Raw genomic sequence first — 15476 nt, forward strand, 5'->3', positions numbered from 1 at the left:
TCTTTCTTTCTTTTTTTTCTTTCTTCCCAACAAATCTTCTTTCCTCAACAAATCTTCTTTCCTCTTTATCTTAATCTGTAATCATCCAATTAATGATGAAAGTTTTTAGTTGCAGTATTTATTATTTTGTGTGTTCTATATCAGTGCTAATCAATTGTTTAAGATACACCCTCTTAGCTGTTAAACTTGATAACCACTAGTGCAGGAAGAGGAAACGACATCGGTTAATTTCACTCATAGGCAGCGGTTCTTGAACCGAGGCATATTCAGGCGAGGTAAAAAGTGGTAAACTTTTTGCGTCGGTTTCAAACCGAGTTATTTTGTCTGTCTCTACGGCCTCGGTTAGAACCTAAACCGAGATAGTAGGATCTTTTTTTGTCTTTAGCGTGCTACGGTTTTGATTTCAGATTCTAATTTCAAACCCCAAACTGAAAAACGTTAAAAATGAACAAGACCCGCGCTTGGAGAGAATAATCCGAGGAGATAACCATGCTGTTTCACAAACTCAACAAACTCAGATAACACAATTGGAACCCCAAAATTAGATGAATAACTGAAACCCTAAGTTGCAAAAACAAGAACAAAAACCCCAAATCTGAAAATGAAAAACCTAATTCTCCAATTCTCAATTTCAGAAACCCTAAAATGCCAAATCGAAAAAACGATTCACTCCGCTGTCGCCTTCCTCGCAACGCGCCACCGCTGTCCTCGCGCAATCGTATCCATCGAAGAAGTCGGAGTTGGAACCTTCGCGGAAGCGCTACCGCTATCAGACGCGACCTCGCCGCGCCTCGCCACTATCAGACGTGACCTCGCTACGCCTCGCCGTTATCAGACGTGACCTCGTCGCGCCTCGCCGCTGTCAGACGCGACCTCGTCGCGCCTCACCGCGTCTCTCCACGTCTTCGCTGGCCACTCACCTCCATCACAACACTCTCGCTGCTCGTCCGCGTTCAAGGGAAGAAGAGAAAGGGAAGAAGCTTTAGTGAAACAGCGTGGCTGCTGGTGCGCGTTCAAGGGAAAGAGGAGGATCTGGGCTTGCTCCGAAAGGGATCTGGTGCACCTTCAAGGGAAAGAGGAGGATCTGGTGCGATGCACGTTCAAGGGAAAGAAGCTTCACCCTTAATTAGGTCACTAGGCCCACTTGGTAATATCACAGAGAAAGGATCTGGGCCTATACGGCCTCGGTTCAAAATATAACAGAGGTAATATTACTATGTTTCTGTTTCGGTTCTTCAACCTAACCGGTGCCTATTAATATTGACTTGACTGACTTGACGTGTTGCAGGCGTGTTTCAGGTCTTTATGCTTCGGTTCTGCGTGCAACCGAAGTAGTATCACGTTTTCTGACCATTTTAAACGAAAAGCTTGGAAAGTTATTATATGGTTAGGCACCGGTTGCCTTTTAAACCGAAGTGGTAGAGCTGTTCTGCACCGGTCTTCTTTGAACCGAGGCCTATAAGGTCTCCTTAATTGTGAAACTGCCACCGCGTCTTGATAGGCAGCGGTCTGGTGTAAACAGAGGTCTAATGTGCAAGTTTAAAACCACATTTTGTACTAGTGAACTTTGAATGTTATGATGAATTTGATCAGTTATAAGAAGTAGATTAAGCTTTAGAGAACACAACCATCGACACCTGTTAGGTTCCTTTATTCAAGGAACCTAAACAATAGCCTCTTTTCTCACTCAAACACTAGAACAACAAAAATGAAAGTATGTATGTATGTATTATTATTGATTCTCTAAAGTATAGAAAATTACAAGTATAATCTCTCCCAAGGAAGCCTATCTTCCTCCACTGGCAAATATGCTCAGTCTATACTCAAAATAAAATGACCTACCTGAATAAAGTTATAGGAAGACTATTCATAGTGTTGCCTTCCCAAGCCCTAACCTTTTTGCTAACCCAAATTGCTTCTATTAAATACCATTCGGTCTACCCTTTCATTTTCCCTCCTGGCTACCATTCAGTCTACACTACCATCCTCCCTTCTGGCTACCGTTCGACATCTACTTCCCTCCTTCCTTCCTGCTACCGTTCGACCCTTAACTTCCTCTTCCCTTGCAACCACCGTTCAACCTTTAACTTCCCCCTGCCTTATCGAGATATCGTTCGGTCTACTTCTCCCCTCTTACACCGTTCGTCCTAGCTTCTCCTCTCTTACCCCGTTCGGCCCAGCTTCCCCCCTGTCTTACCGTTCGAACCGTTCGGCCTAGTTTTCCCCTTGCCTTACCATTCGGATCGTTCGGCCTCGCTTCCCCCTTTCTTTCTGTTCGGCCTCACTTCCCCTTTGTCTTACCGTTCGACATTATGTTACTTCCCTCTTTAATTCCTAACAACACCATAAATGTAGTGAAGAACAAGAGTAGAGGCTTTCAGAATGGAACTATTCATGTTTGAATATGTACAGGGGAAAAACTTATTTAATATGGATAATTAATTACCAAGGGAAAACCTTATAAAATTTGTTGTTCTTGGTTGCAGATATCTACTTAGAAAAGGTTAAATTAGTTTCAACCACCTGGTTCAAACTTAATTAACATATGAATTAAGTACATCGAACTCACTTAATTTCATAATAAAAGACACTAAAATTTTAAATCCAACCTTACTCAAACACATGATAAACTTAGTTAGTTCATGATTTAAAACCATTTTACCATTTATGTGTCGTTAAAAGGAGACGAAAGACAATGTGTTACCAATAAATTAACACTAATGCAGTCAAGGGAAATGACAACGGTTATTTACGCTCATAGGCAGCGGTTCCTAAACCGAGACATGTACAGGCGAGGCAAAAAGTCTACCCCTTTTTGCCTCGATTGTGAACTAAGGCAAAACGGAGTAGGATTTTGCCTTGGTTCATAGATAATCGATGTAGTAGGATATTTACTTTTTTTTTTGAATGACTTTTCGCCTCAGTTCCTATTGAACCGAGGCAGTATCTCTTCAATAAAAATTAAGATCATGGAACAGTTTCTGCTTGCAGATCTTTCAATTCCAGAACACTCCGAAAGTCGGTAATATCCAAATCAACATCTGGTTCAACATCTTCTTTAATATCCAAATCAAAATCTGGTTCAGTCTACAACACATCTACCTAGGGAACCAACCATGTTGTCAAGAAATGCACGAGTGAGATAATGATTATTCATATTGGTCTTAACATGTGAAAAGCCAAAATGGCAGGGGACAAACCTTGATGCAGTGCCACATCCATCCAACTTTTGCATTAGTTTTTCTCGAGAACATGCATTCAATGACTGAAAATTTCGGAATGGTCAGCTAAAACAATTTCATGTTTTTAGGATATAAGCAATTTCTTTAAAATAATGATTTTCTTTAAAAGAAAATTGACACTTTGTCTTACTTTCACCATGTTAATTTGGATTAAACCATTGATGTGAATATTTTAAAAAAAGTACACAAAAAAGGAAGAAAATAAAGCACACCAACCAGATTAGGGGACACAATTATATTAAATCATTGATGTGAATATTTTAAAGACGTAAACTTGATAGCATTATGTTAATTTTCTTAGTAATTTGAATAAAGACAACCGAACAAGCTAGCCTTATGAAACAAGTACTAAATATGGTTTGCTGTTGGGCGGAGAATCCCAATTCTCAAGCATTTAAGTGTCACATTTCAAGAATCAAAGACTATCTTTGGGTGGTTGAGGATGGAATGAAAATGCAGGTTCTACATAGCTTGTATATTCTTTCGGCAGAAGTTGACAAATGCATTTCAATTAACTTAAACTTGTATTTGTGATTAAATACTGATATGCAAATTCTAATGGAGGTAGTTCATGATATGTCAGGGATATAATGGTTCACAATTTTGGGATCTTGTTTTGTCTGTTCAAGCAATCTTTGCTACCTATCTCGAGGATGAATATGGTTCAATGCTTAAGAGAGAAAATAATTTCATAAAATGCTCACAAGTATAGTACACTAATTATGACTTAGTCCAGTCCAATAACTCAAAAACAATTTCAGAATGCACTTAACAATTCTGAGCACTTGGTTTATTTTGTTTTCACATTGAATCAATTAGTATCAGTGACAACTTTCATCATCATATATTGGCTTCCTCCAATTCCTCTCAATGTGACTTTCAGGGAAAGCACCCATCCTCTTCCATTCGAAGACCCAAAACCCCTCTTCACAAAGGCATCAACTCCACCTGTCTCCTTAATCTTTATTCTCTCAAGCTATTAATCAATCTTTTTCCAATCTTGCGCTTTCTCCGCCAAAACCTGCTCCCTTCGCCTCGCTTCTCGGAACAGATTAACCCCTTTAGGTTTCTCCATATTCCCATCCCCCTCTTCAATGGACACCGAAAGAGGCTGAGGTTGTACAACAAGCCTTGGTCTCCCTCCACCAGACTAGCACTCTCGCTACCAACGTTGGATTCGCCTTTCTTCTTGTTCCAGTCATCTAAATCAGTGCCACCACTAGAGCCAAACCCAATAACCTTCCTATCTCTCTCAAACCCTCTAATCGTCGTTCCGACGCCACAAAGCTTTTATTCACAACCCAGTTCTCTGATTCATCAACTCGTGATTGGAATCCCTACCCCCAAAGGAACCGTTTCTCCTAGGCTCTTCAGAAACCCTAGATGAACCCCAACGAGAATTCGACGAGCCACCCAACGTGGACAACACTTCGCCAGAGAAAATGGAGGCGCCGGAGACAATGGAGGCACCGCTGGTGTATGAACTGTGGCGGCACGAGGGTGGACGCAGCGAGCAACCCGCGAGAGAAACCAGACCGCAAAGTGAAGATTTCTTTATGCAAGAGAAACCAGACCACGAAGTGGAGATTTCTTTGCGCGAGAGAAATGGAGGACGCGAGGACTATGCGTTTGGTGGTGGAGGTTCGCCCAGTGGTGATGGAGGTCGTAGGGGAAGAAGAAGAACGAGGAGGTGCGCACTAGGGGAAGAAGAAAACTGTATAAACTCTTTTTAGGTTTCAGTAATTTGAACTAGTTAAAGAGGTACTATCTCGGTTCAAAAAATAATCGAGGCAACAAGAACACTACTAACTCGGTTGATCTGTTAACCGACGCCTAAAGAGCTAAAAATTTTTTTTTAAAAAACTCTATAAGCCTTGGTTAGAAGGCAAACCAAAATAATATATTATTGCAAAGAGTTTTATGCTTCGGTTTCGTATATAACCGAGCCAGTAGAGCGCATAGGCTTCGGTTCCCAATGAAACGAGGCATATAAGTTCGTTTTAATTATAAAAATGTGACCGCGTTTCAATATGCTTTGGTTTTGTGAAAACCGAGACGTATTAAACGTGTTAAAACTGTTTTTTACTATTCTGACACATTAATTGTAATTTTCTTCTTAATTAAAAATTAATAAGTAAAACAAGTAATTAATAGAAAATTAAAAATAGAATGAGAACTTCTTTAGAGAAGAATAAATAAAAGTAAAAAATGTTTTTGTAACCTGTTCCGGCCAAAAAGACATGAATGTATAATATCAGGTTTCTCAGTCAGAGCATTCAGAATTAGTCTTTTTGCTGCCAGTCAAGTGTTTTAGTTTATAGACCTTGGTTTATTAATTTTGTTATACAAATTAAAAATAAATATATTTTTTCTTGAATATTGAGGTAAAGTTTAACGTTGTTTTATGATATGAAGTTATGTGCTCTGCATTATTAATAGGTCTTAGCTTATAGCGGGGTTGAAATGTAGTCCTGTTTGCTTTTGTGGTGGGTATAAAAACCAAAGAAAAAGAAAAAAAAAAAGAAATGGGTTTCGACGCTGTTCAGTTTATGCTTGATTTGTTCAACTCATTGTAATTGTTATATTGTTGAAAAAAACTGAAGTTTTGAAACAACTTTTTAGTTTCAACGTAAAAGTGGAGAGCTTTTCCTTGCAATTCTTTTTTTTTTCTTCCTTCACCCTAATAGAACTCATAACCTCAAATATCCATCATTAAAATTATAATAAAAAGATAAAACTCTACACGTCTTTTTTAATAAAATTTCAGGTTGTATAATCTCGAAGATATTTTCGAATCTGAAATACTTTCTAAAATATATTTAAATATGTATTCTGGAATGTGTTTCCAGATTTTGAAATATTTTCTACAATGTGTTAATACATTTTAAAAAAATTGTATCAATGTTGATAATTTTCTTTTTAGTCTCAGTACACACAAATGTATAACACTATGTTATCTTTTTGTTTAAACTGAAAAGGGAATTAATGTTTACCGTAGTGGGGTCATTGATGTGGGTCTTTATCATTCTTGGTGCAGTGTAGTTATATAGAAAAAGAAAGAATTAGTGTTGTAGTGGTATATTTTTATTAATTGCATGTGTTCGTTTTGATGGATGCAATGTGGGATTGTTTATGTATATTTTAAAATGGTGTAGGTGATCTACTTGGAACTCCTTATCATAAAGTTGTTTCAAATGCACTTATGGAGTGTGTGTTATTAGTCCCTCCAATTCCATTGCACTGGGAAACTCTACTGCAAGTACCACCACATGCAACTGATTAAGAGAAGGGAAATTTAAGCTAGTTTGAAGGTGATCATGAGAAGAATACAATACAAAAGAAAATCAACGGTAAAGTAGTTGTAGCTGAGAAATGAAATTGTAGAAATAACATGTTTTAAAGCTTGTTAATAACCATGAAGAAATATTAAGTTGACAAACTATTAGTAATTTTAGTGTTCAAATTTATTATATATAATACTAATTATTTTTGGTTTAAGATTATTATGATTTATTATTAAACATATATATTGTTAATTAAATTAAGCAAATCATTTGAATTATTAAAAAAATCAAATTAATTACATTACCGGTGGTTTTTGAAACCCTGATAGTTTTAGACAATCCACGCAAGTCCCAAAGTTTTAAGTAGTCCCAACATTTATCCGCGGTTTCTCTTAAAACCCTGTAAATGGTCGCGTTTTCAGAAACTCCTATAAATACTGGTGGTTTTGAACGAAACCGATGAAAATTATTTGTCAACGGTGATTCTCTTGACAATTTTGTCAATCGTAGAAAATATATTTATCAGAAGTTAAAACCGTCGGTAATAGAAAAATAAACTTATGGTAAAATCATATATTTTTTAATGTAAATTTAGCATATTCTAAAACTATGAAATGAAAAACATTGAAGAAGTAGTTGAATAAAGTTATGTGGTCGTAGGCCTTGGTTGAGTAGCAACATTAATTGATCGATGGAATCGGGAAGACATTACTATTGTGTGACTAAGGTATAAGAATAAAGCTCATCCTTTGTTCTAGAATATTTGAATATGTTGATTGATACTGGATGTTACACTTATGGTTAACTTCGTTTTGTTTTGCCTTTTGTTCTAGTTGGTGCATAAGAGCAGGTGAAATTTGATACCCTTGTAATTTGATACTCTAGTTGCTGGGACTTATATGGTATTCTTTTATCAGTGAAATCAACGAGAGGCATCCGGCACTGTGAAGTCCTACTCTTCCATCATGAAGAAATGGACATTCCATGGAAAATAGCAAAAATTGGAGTAATGAAAGACTACTAGACAATTTTAACAATTGCTCTTGAACATTTTTTGTTTTAAATTTGTATTGTTTAATTATTTTTTATGTTCAGCAATTAGTTGTATTTAACAATATGAACAATGTTTAGAGTATATCTTATATAAAAAAATTTAATGTTATTTTTAAATTATTTTATTGTGTCTTTTATTATTAAAGCATTTTTTATGGTAATTAGATAGTTTTCGTAATACCAAAAAAAACAAATAAAAAATTTTCATTCTCGGCAATTTTGTGAAAACCTTTGCAAAATCTCCAGGCGGTTTTGTGAAAATCTTTGCAAGTATTTTGACAGTTTTAGAAACCTTCAGTAATTATCGACGGTTTTGTGAAAAACCCTGCAAGTATCAGTGATTTTCAAAATCCCGAAAAATAGTAGTGGTTTTTCAAAAAATACCGCGATAATTATTTCCGCTGTTGCTTTTCCCAACAGTTTTCGTAACTGCGAGAAATGTATATAGGCGGGGTTAAAACCGTCGGTAAAAAAACCCTTGGTAAAGTTTAACATTTTTGTAATGTGTGTTCTATTAATAGACACAAGCATTATTAAACATTCAATTTAAGTTCTTGGTTCAAGTCATATTTTCATATACATCAAGAATCACAAATCAAGCATGAGAACAATTTATATCAAACATTAAGCATGAAAATTAAGAGTTGGAGGAACATACAACTATAATGAAAGCATGACGTTAGGACGATATGTAACAATCGACAAGTGTACCGAATCATTTCATGTAATATAAAATGGTAAGATCAAATATCGTTTTCCCAAGAGACTCGTAATACTAAAGAATTGTGCGATTAACAACTCATTTAGACTCAAGAACATGACATTCATTTACAAACAAGTGCAGAAAGATAAATTTACACATAATTATACAAAGTTGGACTTTGGAAGTGAAGACACTTAGACATAGAATAGACTAGAAATGGTGTGAATTGACATTCCTAAGGTTAGTTTTCACCTATTTCACTCTTGTGCTTACCCAATTTCATATCCTCTAAATCAATTAACTAAAGTCAACCCATAAATTTACTCAATCCCCAATTTCTTAGGTAAAAGACAATTTCTTAGGTAAAAGAGCTTTTCCCTTTTAAACCCCAATTTCTTGGATAACCTAACAAGGAAACCCACATTAAAGAGCTAGGATTTTAAGACAACAAATAAATCATCTCCTAATGGACTACAAGGATTCAGTTCTAGATCATGGAAAATATGTTTCCATACCCATGAATAACAGATCAAGCCATGAAAGATTTCTATTACATGCAAGCTTTAAGATTGAAAACAAAAATACTAGCAATTGATAGCAAAGGCGCATATATATATATATATTCAAATCAATCATCATTACACAAGAGTTTAAAAGCTACTATAATCCCTGACAAGATGAATCTGGTTCTCCACTTTCATGGAGAACCTTAAACTTACAAACATTGTGGATGAAAGAAGGAGACCAAAGGAGGAGAAAAGAGATGTTCCCACAAGCTCCAAGCGGCCTCCATGAGCTCCTCTAGTGAAATCGTGCCTCCACACTTTTGTCCTTGAGTTTTGGGAGCATTTCCCCTTTCAAAACTGCTTTATGTTAGCGTTTTCTAGGTATTAAATGAGCTCTATAATAAGTCAACTCGCTTTGTAATAAGTTAACTTGCTCGAGCGACTTTTGGGACTCGCTGGAGCGAGCTCTCGCTCCAGCGAAAGTAAACTCGCTCAAGCGAAAAAGTCAACACATGAAAAATAAAGTCAACGAATGAACAATACTCGGTCAATGGGTGAATAGTGCACAGTGAAATTTTTAGGGACTTTTTTTATCTTCTTCAATCCTTATTCAACTGCAAAATAAACACAAAGACATTAAACTAATCTATGAACAATAAAACACAATTTTTACATCTTACCATGAGACTTATTACACAAACACATGAAAAAAAGAATAAAATTAATGTGAATGTAAGGTAAATATCACACTTATCACATGACTTACGTACTATTGAGAGTTTAAACTTTTATATGGTATATAGTTTTGTTTGCTACCATGCACTGAATTTATTTGAAGTTTACTAGAGTTCTACTTTGTTGTTATGTTCAAATTATAATGATGCTTTCTACTCTTGGTTTTCTAGTGTCCAAAACAATCCAACAACAATGATTGTGTATATTACGTGTGTGTGTATATATGAAGGAAATGATCACATATTATGAAGGAGGGACAATTCCAACTTATGTAGGTTATCTTCATTGTCATAATTAATTTGTAGTAAAAATTTAATTGACTAATTTTATATTATTTTTCTTTGTCGCAGTATTTTCCTAATTTCAGATGTCAAATATTGTGATAATTAAATAACTGAAGTTAGGGAAGATTGATATTTCTGTGTAATTAGTACATATTTATAGGTTTTGTTATGGTTATGTACATCTATCTTTATAGATAGAGATAGGATATATATGCTATGGATGTATATATTGTCTTATAAAACAATGTCATGTCAAAACACTTACAGGACTACTCAACCATTATATTTTGAAATATTATTGGTTTTTATTCATACATTAAAGTAATAAACATTTCTTTTGAGACCTTTGTCTTTGTCTTATTCATATTTTTCATATTATTTAATATATTTTTGTACATAATAGAACAAAGGTTTATACATTATAGAACCAATATTTTATATTTTTTTAAAAAATATTTTATATTTTTTGTAATATTTTATTGAAAAATTAAATTTTTTCTTTTAAAAAATTTAGAATAATAAATAATGTTTTTTTAAATAAATATAATCTATTAGTGATTGACAATAGACAATCATTTTCTAAATACGCGATATCTATTATCAGATACCAATAGACAATGCTTTTTTAAATAACCGTTGTTTATTATTAGACATCAATAAACAATGTTTTTTTTAGAAGCATGATCTGTTAATACACAATGCCCACCTAAACAACACTTAAAAAATGTTGTCTATGATATAAAAAAATGTTATTTATTTATTTTGTTTGAATAGTGAATATATATATATATATATATATATATATATATATATATATATATATATATATATATATATATATATATATATATAATTAAGTAATTAAAAATAGTAAATAGTTTTAATAAAAAATTACAAAAAATTAATAAAATGTTGTTATTGATAAGTTATAGGTCAACTTAATTTCAAGCTGGTTCAAACCCAAATAACAAATAAAATAAAAGAAATTAAAAAAAATTAATCTAACCTGACTCAAATTCATGAGTTAGTTTATGAGTTAGAACCATTTTACCATCTCTATGTCGTTAAAAGAAGACGAAAGACAATTCGTTACCAATAAAATTATTTATTGTCAAAGAAACAGCAAGTGACACTTTGAGATCTTCAAATTATAAATTCTGACACGTTAATTGTAATTTTCTTCTTAATTAAAAATTGATAAGTCAAACATAATAGAAAATTAAAAGTTAGAATGAGAACTTCTTTAGAAAATAAAAATAAAAGTAAAAAATGTTTTTGTATCCTGTTCCGGCCAAAAAGACACGAATGTATAATATCAGGTTTCTCAGTCAGAGCATTCAGAATTAGTCTTTTTTGCTGCAAGTCAAGTTTTAGTGTATAGACCTTGGTTTACTAATTTTGTCATGCAAATTAAAAATAAATTATATTTTTTCTTGAATATTGAGGTAAAGTTTAACATTGTTTTATTATGATATGAAGTTATGTGCTCTGCATTATTAATAGTTCTTAACTTGTTGAAAAAAGCTTTCTGAAATTTCAGGTTGTATAATCTAGAAGATATTTTCAAATCTGAAATACTTTCTAAAATATATTTAAATATGTATTCCGAATCATGTGTTCTGGAATGTATTTCCAGATTTTGAAATATTTTCTACAATGTGTGTAACATCCCAAAATATAGTAATTACCATAATCAAGATTAATTACATTAAGATAATAAACAGTGCAGTCTTACAAAGACCGAACGAGCACTAACGGTGTCGAACGTTAAAAAAAAACATACAGAAATGACGGACGTCATAATATAAAGAGTTTAAGGACGAACGGTTTTACAGGATTACAACCGAACGTCTACATAAAACACATAATAAACTATACTATACTGGCGAGCGCTCTAGGGCTCGGCTTTGACTTCAACATCCACCAGGGTCGCGTCCTCCAAATTTTCTTCTTCCAGCAGTGTTTCAAGGGACGCTCCACCATCTGCTCACATCCACAACGGATGATCATTGCATTTTGACAAGACGGAGTATACATGTACAGTAGACAACACAATGGAAATGCAAGGGTAAGCTTACGTATTTTAAATTCATACTTCAACATTTATATTCAAATCATCACACAATCAATACATATGCATATAACTTCAACCAAAACATAAATATAAATATTCTAGACAGACCGTCCGGACTGTATGAATCTGTGTAGTTTCAAGCGTCCTTGCACCCGAGTGATGTAGTAACTGGGTAACATTAAACAGCTGCCACTCGAGGTAAGTCCGTTCTTACGTCGCCCATGTTAACTTATGGACTAAGGACCTCCTGCCGTTCCCACACATGAGTACCCCCTTCTACTTGAAGAGGCGTATCACGGAACATCAGGATGGACAGCGAGTCTAAACTTATCCACAGTCATACTTTACAAATATCAATTTCCAACCAAGAGTAGTTCCTCCTTGGAACGCTCGTTCAAATATCAATATCATAATTTCACCTCATATAGGGTTCGTTCACTTTATAATTCTCTCAATATCACATTTTCATTCTTTGTTACACTTCCATAAAAAGACGAACGTTAATTCACTGTATGGACGAACGCTAATTGAGATCAGGACGAACGCTATTTAAGACTGACGCTCGACATGAGGTCGAACGCTATTAAAGACTGACGCTCGACATGAGGTCGAACGCTATTAAAGACTGATGCTCGACATGAGGTCGAACACTATTAAAGACTGACGTTCGACATGAGGTCGAACGCTATTGAAGACTGATGCTCGACATGAGGTCGAACACTATTAAAGACTGACGCTCGACATGAGGTCGAACGCTATTAAAGACTGATGCTCGACATGAGGTCGAACACTATTAAAGACTGACGTTCGACATGAGGTCGAACGCTATTGAAGACTGATGCTCGACATGAGGTCGAACACTATTAAAGACTGACGCTCGACATGAGGTCGAACGCTATTGAAGACTGATGCTCGACATGAGGTCGAACACTATTTTACTCAAATGGGAACGCTCGTTCTCGAGCAGAATTCTTTCCAAATGAAAGAATTCCATTTTAAAGTATCATAAGGAAAACCGAACGGTATAAGACCGTACAGTGACGAGCGTTAGTTAACAAAAGTAGGATTTAAGTGTAGAATTATCAACCTTAGCCATTTTTTTTTCAGATTTCAACATTTTAACCTAAACTTTATACTTCAAATGAATCTCAGATTTATGGACTTTACACTCTCACTTCCAGATTACTTCATATTCAATAATCAACATCTTAATAATTCATACATTATAGTATTCATCCATACGATTCAACCATGCATGCAGCTCAACAATCCAGAAAAATCATATCAGTACATTCATAACAGCACAACAGGGCTCGTTCATGCAGATCAGAAAATCACGCATACAAAGATTTCATACAGACAACCCAATCATGCTTTCATACAATCATACACGTATAAATTTAAATATATGTAAGCTTCCCTTACCTGGATAGCAGTGATCTTCCAAAAGCACGATTCTAGGGTTTCCTCTAACCACTTCTACTCTCAAGTTTCGTTCCACAGTTCCCACGTAAAACTAAGACACCAAAACAATCAACCAAAACTCAGACCTAGAACCCATTCATGCAACCAACTAGGGTTCGCATGAGACCAGAAAAAGGGACGAAGCTTAAGACAGAAAAACTTACCAGTTCCGATCCAAGTTCTGTTCGGTCCAAATGAAAGGTCTCAACTGGACGAACACTCCTACGGTTCTGGAAAGTGAATCGGAGAAGAAGAAGATGAGTTGTTGAAGAGAGAAGGTTACTGGTTCTAGAGAGAGATCAGAGAAATTGGAAAATCTGATTCAGAGGAAGGAGATGAGTGATACAGGTGAGTGGAGGGTTTTTCGAAAACTCTTTTTGCTTAACTCACGTTCGTTTGAACGAACGTCTCCCTCGCTGACACCTGCATACCAAACTCTGAATTGGAAGCTTCTAACGTGACAAGTGTCGTGTGTGCATGCAGAGCTTAGTGCGCAATTAATGCACTGGACGTGTGTCGCGGCTCATTGATGGAAGCTACTAGGTGAATCAGCAGTATCGTAATTACTGATTTGACATCTAATTACGTTTTAAAATTTTCCGGGATCTCACATTCCACCTATCTACAAAAATTTTCGACCTCGAAAATTAGAGACTTACCCAAGAACAGATGAGGATACAAGTCCTTCATGGCGCTCTCGACTTCCCACGTTGAATCACCCGTCTTAGCGTCCCACACTATTTTCACCAAGCGAACTTCCTTGCCCTTGTAGTACTTGGTGCGGCTATCTTCTACACGAACTGGACGCAATTCTAACGTTCGATCTGGACGTAGCTGAATGTCTTCTAACTCCAGTACGTGTGACGGATTTGCTATATATTTTCGAAGTTGAGAGACGTGGAAGACAGGGTGAAGGTTGGTTAGTTGGGGTGGCAACGCAAGCTCATACGCCACTGGTCCGATCTTCCTCAATATCTGGTAGGGTCCAATGAACTTGGGAGATAACTTCTTTGGACGAACGGCTCGTCCCACACCAGTGACTGGATTGAGTCGAAGGAACACATGCTCCCCTGCAGCGAACTCCAGCGGTCTTCTCCTTTTATCAGCGTACGACTTCTGCCTGCTCAAAGACGTCTTCAACCTCTCCTGGATTTGCTTGACTTTCTCGGTCGTTTGCTGTATAAGCTCAGGTCCAGTTAGTACGTGCTCTCCTTCTTTGAACCAACAAAGTGGCGTTCGGCATTTCCTCCCATAGAGTGCTTCAAACGGTGCCATTCCAATGCTCGCCTGGAAACTGTTGTTATACGTGAACTCCACTAGCGGCAGAACCTCATCCCATGCGCCTAAGTGATCTAGGGCGCACGTCCTCAGTAAATCTTCTAGCGTCTGGATGGTTCGTTCAGACTGGCCGTCCGTCTGAGGGTGGTAGGCTGAACTCATTTGTAATCTACTACCAAGCTCGCTTTGAAGTGACTGCCAAAACCGTGAAGTAAACCTTGTATCACGATCTGAAATTATGCTCGAAGGTACCCCATGCAGACGAACGATCTCCTGGATATACAACTTAGCTAAGTTGGTTAACGACATCTTTAAGTTGACAGCTAGGAAGTGGGCGCTCTTGGTTAGCCTATCCACGATCACCCAGATTGAATCATGATTCCTGACCGTGCGTGGTAGATGAGTCACGAAATCCATGGATATGCTATCCCACTTCCATTCGGGAATCTCTAATTGTTGAAGCAATCCGCCAGGTCTTTGATATTCTGCCTTCGCTCGTTGACAAGTTAGACATGATGCCACAAAACGAGCGACATCACCCTTCATTCCAGGCCACCAAAACGATTTCCGGAGGTCTTGATACATCTTGGTCATGCCAGGGTGTATACTAAGACGACTGTGATGGCCTTCCTCCAGAATGATCCTCTTCAGTTCGCCATCATTAGGAATGCACGTCCTACCCTTGTAACGCAGCATGCCGTCCGTTCCTGTGTTGAATTCCTTATCTTTCTTTGAAACGAGCGAGTCTAGTATCTTCACCAGATCTTCATCCTCACGCTGCTTCATTCTGATTTGGTCGAACACATTGCTAGATATTCTAAGGTTACAGCACTTGATGCTGTTCGGTTCAAAC

At 36.3% G+C, this 15476-nt stretch overlaps 1 pseudogene; it reads right to left on the reverse strand.

Annotated features, from left to right (window-relative positions):
• Nucleotides 1-4063: 4063 nt before the first annotated feature.
• On the reverse strand, nt 4064-6268 carry LOC148195395 (eukaryotic translation initiation factor 4B3-like; annotated as a pseudogene).
• Nucleotides 6269-15476: the final 9208 nt, after the last annotated feature.

Source organism: Vigna umbellata, chromosome 7 (genome assembly GCF_029865625.1).
Source record: "Vigna umbellata cultivar VRB3 chromosome 7, Vumbellata_1.0, whole genome shotgun sequence".
NCBI classification, from domain to species: Eukaryota; Viridiplantae; Streptophyta; class Magnoliopsida; order Fabales; family Fabaceae; genus Vigna; species Vigna umbellata.